We start from the raw sequence: 8,034 nt of genomic DNA on the forward strand, positions 1-8,034 counted from the left end.
CAGCCCCTCACTGGGGGATTCTAGGCAGGGGCTCTACCACTGAGCCACACCCCAGTCCCTCACTGAGAGACCCTAGGCAAATGGGTATTTCTGAGCTATACCCCAACCCATAGTTCACATTTTATTTTGAGATAGGGACTTACTAAGTTTCCCAAACTGGACTTGAACTTACTCTGTAGCCCTAGCTAGGCTTGTAGTCCTTCTCTCTGAACCTTCTGAGTTACTAAGGTCCCAAGCCTATGCCATGACAGTGCCTCTATCGGAAACTATCTCTCCAAGCTCCTGGTGGTTTCCACAGGGGTCTACGTAGATGCCAAACCCTCACTGGAACACTCTGTTCTTCTCAAGGTGAGCGATGCTTGCTCCCGGCCATGATGTTCTGCCTCACTGTGGACCTGGAAGCAGTGTAGGCAATGGACTGAGACAACGGGAACAGTCAGCCATGATACGTCCATCTTCAAGTTCATGTACTCACCGGTTCATCTGGGGTCTATTGTTTTGAGGGACGTTCTGTGTAAGTGTCTCCAGTACAGCAGGCAAAGGAAGGGTCTGAGAATTTCCTGAGGAATTGACATTGGAGTGGAGACGCCAAAGATGAGAAGGCATGAATCAGCCGGACAGCAAAGTGAGTTCAGAGACAAAAGTAGAAAGTGGAGATGATATTCAACCACATGTCACAGAACAGTGAAGATTCTGGAAAGTCCCCAAAACCATAGGAGGCAAGGAGTGGCACTCAATGCCCCTTCTGTTGTGGTGATGAAGCGCTCTGACCAAAACCAACCTAAGGCACCGAAGGTTTATTTAACTTATCCTTCTAGGTCATAGTCCATCACTTAAAGAAGTCAGGGCCGGAACCCCAGAAAATCATGGAAGACACCTCTTGCTGGCTCCCTTAGCTAGCTTTCTTATATACCCCAAAAGAATGGTGCTACTTAGGGCAGGTTGGGCCCTCCTACATTGATTAATAATCAAGATAATCCCCCACAGATATGTCCTCAGGCTAAATCTGACCTGAGAACTCTATCAGTGGAGACTCAGCTAGAGTTCTCTACTCTTACACAGTTTAGCGCCCAAAACTAGGGATGGTGCTGCCCACAGTGGGCTGAGTCTTTCCATATCAATTAACAATCAAGACAATCTCCCACAGACATACTCAGAGGCCAACCTAATCTAGACAACACTTCACTGAGGCTCCCTCTCCGGGCGATTCTAAGTTGTGTTAAGCTGTCAGTTAAAACTAACCACATGTGACCTAGTAAACCAACTAGTATAGAACAAATCAGTGCTTTGCTAAGTGTCTGTATCAGCCAAGTGCTGGCATCTGTCCTTTCGGTGACCATGGTGTAATCCTCTCTGGAGCAGACACTTTTACCCCTGGGCTGTCACAAGTTACCACAAAGCAAACTGAAGTCTCTCACTGTTCTGAGGGCCAGAAATCTGAGCTACAAATATTGGCTGGGTGGCATCCCTGGTTCTATGGGGCAGTACTCTGTGAGCTTCTGGTAATTCCCGAAAATTCTTAGGAGTGATTCTGTGATGTGCAAATGTGTCCCTCTGGCTTCTACCTCTCACCCGTGTTTCTCTGTGCTGGAGTCTTTTAAAAGCCCATCAGTTTCTCTCCTTTTGGCTGTGACAGGACACCTGGCAAGCGGCTACGTGAGGAAGGAAGGGTCCTCTCAGCTTATGGTTCCTCTTGGCTGCAGATGCATGAAGCTGCTGGCCACATCGCAACCACAGTCAGAGAGCAAAGAACAGCAGGCTTCCTCCTCTTCGCTCAGCCTGGGATCCAAGCCTGTGGTGAGACGCTGCTCATGAGGGCGCGTCTTCCTGCCACAGTTTTCTCAGTCTATAAGCTCCCTAAGTGACCTCCCCAGAGGCTTTCTCTTAGGTGACTCCAGTTCCTGTCAAACTGGTGATTAATGTTAACCACCACTGGGCATGGCAGTGCACACCTTTAATAGCAACACTCAGGAGGCAGATCTGTGAGTTCAAGACAAGCCTGGTCTAGACAGACAGTGAGACCCTGACTTAAAACAGCAGTTAACCATCACACCTATTGTTGGATTTATGGTGTTAATTGTTTTATAAACAAAAATCCCAGTCATTCAGTCTTACCAGTGAAGACTCAGGAGCCAGACACTGATTGGTGAATGCCCACTAGCCCAGAAAGGCAAAGACAGCACCTGAAGGAAAAGGTCCCCCCCCTCCTTCTCCACGCTGCCTTAAATATCTTTCCTTTCAAAGACCTTCCTTTCTGTTCACTTACGTTCACTCCCTATCAGCTTGGTTGCTTGCTCTGCCTCTTGACCTGTGGTTGACTTTATTTAGCTCTTGAATTAAAGGTGTGTGCTAGGGTTGAGCCACACCACAACGAGATTATTTTCAGTCACTAACACAATCTTATTTTTCATAGTGTGATCAAATATCCAGCCACATGGTGGGTCCTACCCTAAATTAAGATGATGTCATCTCAAGACTCTACAGCTACAAACAGCCTATTTCCAGGTGAATTTGCTGTGGTAATTGCTTCTGCACCACTCACTGTGACAAGCACCCGCTGGAAACAACTTTAAAGGGGCTTTTATTTTAGCTCAGGGCTTCAGAGGGATTTCAGTTCACCGTTGTCAAGCAGGCATGGCGGCAGTGTGTGACATGGAGCTGCTGTTCGTATCACAGTGAACCAGGGAAGACGGAACTCTCTGGAACCAGGAGCGGGTGTAACCTTCAAAGGTTCGCCCCTAGCAAACTACGTCTGCCTCTCAGGCTTCACCTTCTAAAGGGGTTACGAGCCTTCAGAACAGCGCCACCTGCTGGGAGCCAAGAGCACAGCATGAGAGCCGCTCAGCAGCCGGTCAGATTCAAACCGAGATTCTGGTGAATATGGACTTGGAAAAGGACTCTATTTGGGTGTCTACAGATTTCGTCACTTCCTTTTTATCATATATGCATATGTGTGCATATTCATATGGGGGAGTGTCATTGCACACACACATGTATATTTTCATGAAGTCAAATGTGGATGTCTCCTCAATCATCAGCCACCTTGATTTCTTGAGAGAGTTCCCTCACTGAGTCTGGAGCCCAGTGATGGGGCTAGACTGACTGACCAGTGAGCCTCAGGGATCCTCTGTCTCCACTTCCCCAACACTGGCGTTACAGGCATAACACGGATACTAGAGCTCTGAACTCAGTCCTCTCGTTTATACGGCTAGCACTTTACCAGCCAAGCCCCAGGGTTCCTCTTGTTATAACGCCCAAGGCCCCATAGCTGGGAGCTGAAGAGGGGGTGCTTCTAACCTTCCCCCACCCTACTACGTGTTATAAAGATTTGAGAGGGCTCAGGGTTCACAAGATATATACTAAACTCCATGATTACTCTTTGCTTACCTAAAATGCATGTTCCCAGAGGCCACAGACACAAATCGTCTCTCTCTGTCTCTCTTCTTCCCTCTCCCTGTCTCCCTCCCTCTCTATCCCCCTTCCTCCTTCCCTCTCCCTCTCTCCCTCCCTCCATCCCATTCTCTTTCGTCCTTCCCTTCCCTTTCTCTCTCTCACCCCCTCCCTTTTTCTCCCTCCTCCTTCCTCTCCCCCTCTCTCCCTCCCTCTTTCTCCCCCTCATCCTTCCCTCTGTCCTCTCTCTCCAGGACCTCATGCCCTAGAAATAGGAGAGAAAGCTGTGACACACCCAGGGTGAACTGTCTGCTGTTTGCCCTCCCGTCTACTGCCGTTGTCTTTGGCATTGGTGACAGCAAAGGCCCCAGTCTTTCACCTGCTCCCCTTCTCACCTGTTCCTCAGTCTCCGGTGCCTTCCAGCACCTTCCATCCTTCATGGTCTGTTTCCCAAGGATTATTTTTGGAAACAAAATGAGTAAACAAAAGAAGAGGCAGAATTCAACTTGATCCCAATGAATCTCAGTCAAATAAACCGGGTCTTTTTTATTCTGTTCAGTTTCTGGCTGTCTAGCCGGCTTTCATGGGCCCTGTGTGTCAGTAATCTGTTGGCTTTGGGGAAAGTATTTATGCAGAATCATGCAATCTGGTACACTGTTAAAGTGGGGGGACAATGGGATGTTTCATGAGTGTGGCCTCTGATCCCAAGGGTCCATCTCCCATTAAGAAGGTGTTCTGGTTTCTTTCTCTTGCTGTGACAAACACCACCACTGAATTTGGGGGAAGAACGGGTTTAATTCAGCTACAGGTCACTGCCGCTTACTGGCTGGTCCACAGTCTCATTCTTCCATATATAGCCTAGGATTGCTTGCCCAGAGGGAACGGTACTGCCCACAGTGGGTTGGGCCTTCCCACATCAATTTGCAACCAAGACAATCCCCCACAGACTAACCTGGTCTGGATAATCCCTGCATCACGACTCTCACCTCTGGTGCCTCTGGACTGTGCCAAGTTGACGGTTAGAAGTCTCAGTCACTGAGTTAGAGGGAAATGTAGTCATTGCTGTAGGGTTTGGACTCCTACTTCAGGGTGGTCTTGTTTGCAACCTCCAGATCGTTAACTCCTCACCTTTAGTTAAAAGTAGAAAATGGGAGCTAAGTAAAATGTTTCCCTGCAAGTGTGAACTTGGTTCCCAAGAATCCACATAAAAAGCCAAGTTGTATACATACGAAACTGGTACTGAGGAGATGGAAGGTTGCTCGGTCCTGCTTGGCCATGACCGGGGTGGTGTGACAACATAGTTCCCACTCCTGGGGCAGAGTCAGCAGGGCATGGGCCTCTAGGGCATAAGTCTTGTTTGTATAAGACTATATACGGTATATATATATATATATATATATATATATATATATATATATATATATATTCAGGAAATATTCTCTGTCAAGGTTATTGGGGAATGTTCTCCCTGACAAGGTTAATGACTCCATGGTAATTAGAAATAGCACGAGTCCAGGAGTTGAGGGTGTGTCAACATCCTTAGCAAAAATGGTAAAAGCTGAGACCTTCAGGACAGCCCTTAAAGCTGTGGGAAAGGACTCTGAAAACATGAGTTCAAAAATATATAATTACTCAACTATGCAGAATCTAAGGATGCAATATGAGTTGTATAAGGAGCTTCACAGATCTAAAGGAACGGGGGCAGCTGCACTGTGAGCCAGCGTCTCAGAAAGATACTAAGGAAGGAGATAAAGAGATTTAGGAGTGGTATCGAAGGGCATGATCCCACCCGGCTAAGTTTTTTGTTTGTGCTTACAAAGGCAGGCAGATTCTGGAGTTCAAGGTCAGCCTAGAATAGTGGGAGGTTAGGTCCAAGCCTAGGCATGGAAAGAAGGGTAATTTCATGGTGGGGCCCCACCCGGCTTGCTTATTGTCTGTGCTTAACAAAGGCAGGCAGATCTCTGAATTCTTTTGTAATGTTAAATAAAATGTGCTTGCCATCTCTTTCTAAGAATCAGAGGCTGGAGTTAGGGGATGCTGATCCATGGAATAATTAAAAGGAAACCTAGGGCAATAACTGCGTTAATATGTAAATAAAAGGCTGCACTTTTGATTTGCAAGAGACGAGCTATGAAGAGTTTTTAGAATCCCAAGAGAAAGCTGTCTCAAGAGAGAGCTGTCTGAAAAGCTGTCTTGAGCAGAACTTGTCAACTTGTACCCCACCATTTGACTTCTAGTCTTTTTTCGCCACTCTCAAACACCCTCTTTCGCAGGAACCCCTCTACAAGCTGATGCCAGTCCGTGGCAGGAAGTGATAGCAGGTAGCTCCCTGGAAGTCCATGAGCCAGTTGACCTTTCCCTCTTGAAGGTTCAGGACAATGAAAAGCTGTGTGTCAAACAAAAGTTGGCAATTACTAGTTTTACTTTCATTCTTGTTGCTGTGACTAAGTAATCTAATAAGAACTTGGAAGAGAAAGGGTATGTTTTAGCTCATAGCTCCAGGGTGAGCGCATCACTGTGGGTAACTCAAGGCAAGAACTTCAATAGCTGTTCACATCACATCCATAGTCAAGAGTAGACAGAAATTAATGTAAACATGCTCTCGAGCTTGCTTGCTTGCTTCCTTCCTTGCTTCCTTCCTTGCTTCCTTGCTTCCTTCCTTCCTTCCTTCCTTGCTTCCTTCCTTCCTTCCTTCCTTGCTTCCTTCCTTCCTTGCTTCCTTCCTTCCTTCCTTGCTTCCTTGCTTCCTTCCTTCCTTGCTTGCTTGCTTCCTTCCTTCCTTCCTTCCTTGCTTGCTTCCTTGCTTCCTTCCTTCCTTGCTTCCTTGTTTCCTTGCTTCCTTCCTTCGTTGCTTGAGCTCAGCTCAATTTCTCTACCCATATACATCAGAATCCTCTGCTTAGGGAATAGTGTTACCCAAAGTGGGCTGGTCCTTTCACATCAATTAACTTAGTGAAGATAATCCCCAGCAGAAATGCCCACAGTCCAGACCAATGTAGATGATCCCTCATTGAGACTGTCTTCCTAGGCGATTCTACTGCGTGTGGAATTGACGGAGTCAACCGTCACAGCATCTAAGGATGGACGCTTCAGCTTGTCTTCTGATTTCTGTGTCTCAACATCTGCACATGTTCACCCACATATGAACGTGTGTGTGAACCACGCAGAAGATGAGACGTAAGAAAACTCTAAAACAGTATGGGCAGAGGACATCTAAATCCTACAACAGGAAAAGCAGCTACCCTGAGATGTTCAGTTACTGTGTACAGAGGGACCTTCTTCTGGTCGTGGACTTGCCTTAGCTCCACACCATGCCCACATGACAAGTGGGAAGCCATCCATATTCAGTACACTCTGCAACCGCACCCTGCAGGCACAGGTGATGTGGGCACAGAGTAGAAGAACAAAGGCCTGGGGAAAGGAGAGCTGGGGATTTGGTTGTGGATATCATCTGTGCAAGAGTGAGGGGTTCCTTACAAGAAGTATGAATGACCCCCAAAGCATTGCCACAAAGTCCCACGTCATTATGCATGGCAACTGAATGGTAGCCCCATCATAGAAACCCCCTTTTAGTCAAGCTGTAAACACTAGCATCTCCCCAGATGCTTTGCGGCTTCAGGAGGAGGTGATCTCAGGGTGATGTACTGACCTTCCTTTCATCCACCCCACAGGGAAAGCCAATGTCTCTATTACCATACCACAGACCTGGCTGGTACTGACGTTTACCGCTCTGGTTGCCATGGCAAAGCCCTAGATGAAAACCTCAAAGGCCCATCTCAATCTCTGCCGGCCAGACCCCACCTCTTAAAGGTCCACAGATGACAAACAGTTCCATAATCATGGGGACAACCCTTCAAAACATGGCTCTATGAGGAGCAGATCGGAACCAAACCTTAACAGGGCTTAAAACCTGTCAGTCGTCGGGGCTTTGAGCCTGGGTTTCCTGGTGTCAGGAAGTGAGGCAGACACAGCCATGATTACCGTTCAAGTTCCTAATGGCTTCCCTGACAAAGATCTGCATTTCTGTACCGAAGGATGTGTCAAGAAAGAGATGGTAGATGAAGCCAGGGCTTGGTTGTACACACCTGTAATCCAGCACTGGGGAGGCAGAGCAGGTGACTCTGTGACTTTTAGGCCAGCTTGGTCTACATAGCAAACTCCAGGTCAACCAGGGCAACACAGAGAGGCCCTGACTCAAAACAACACCACCCAAGCAATAATGGTCAAAAAAAAGATGTATATGAATACTCCACTCCCATGTCAACTTAACAGTGGTAATTGCAGAGGGATGGGCCCCAAATTCAGTCTCTCCTGCCAGAAAATATTTAAGGGACAGAGAGAGCTGTGGAGAGACGTCTCCACAGCTAAGGGCACTTGCCAACAAGGCTAAGGACCCATGTTTAAACCCTAGGAAGGTTCAAGAGAGAAATGTTAAGGGACAGCTGACTCCAATTTTCTTTTTAATTAGACTTTGATCATGTCCTTAGCTAGAGATCAATTTGCTTTTTTCGGTTTGTTTTGGTTTTGGATTTGTTCTTTCTTGATAATTTTATGAATTATACACTGTAAATCGTTTCCATTGTTCTAAGAATTGACTGGCCATAAAATGTTTCATGGTGTGTTAACTGTCTGACCATAAACCTG

General features: G+C 46.9%; 1 long non-coding RNA gene across 1 annotated transcript; it reads right to left on the reverse strand.

Annotated features, from left to right (window-relative positions):
* Positions 1-2,564: 2,564 nt before the first annotated feature.
* Positions 2,565-4,543, reverse strand: LOC116885765. The gene is made up of 2 exons (XR_004386042.1): positions 4,377-4,543; positions 2,565-2,807 (listed from the first exon to the last, which is right to left on the reverse strand). It is a non-coding gene; the product is annotated as an uncharacterized LOC116885765 (long non-coding RNA).
* Between the last annotated feature and the right edge of the window lie 3,491 nt (positions 4,544-8,034).

The sequence above is a fragment of the Rattus rattus genome, chromosome 16 (assembly GCF_011064425.1).
Source record: "Rattus rattus isolate New Zealand chromosome 16, Rrattus_CSIRO_v1, whole genome shotgun sequence".
NCBI classification, from domain to species: Eukaryota; Metazoa; Chordata; class Mammalia; order Rodentia; family Muridae; genus Rattus; species Rattus rattus.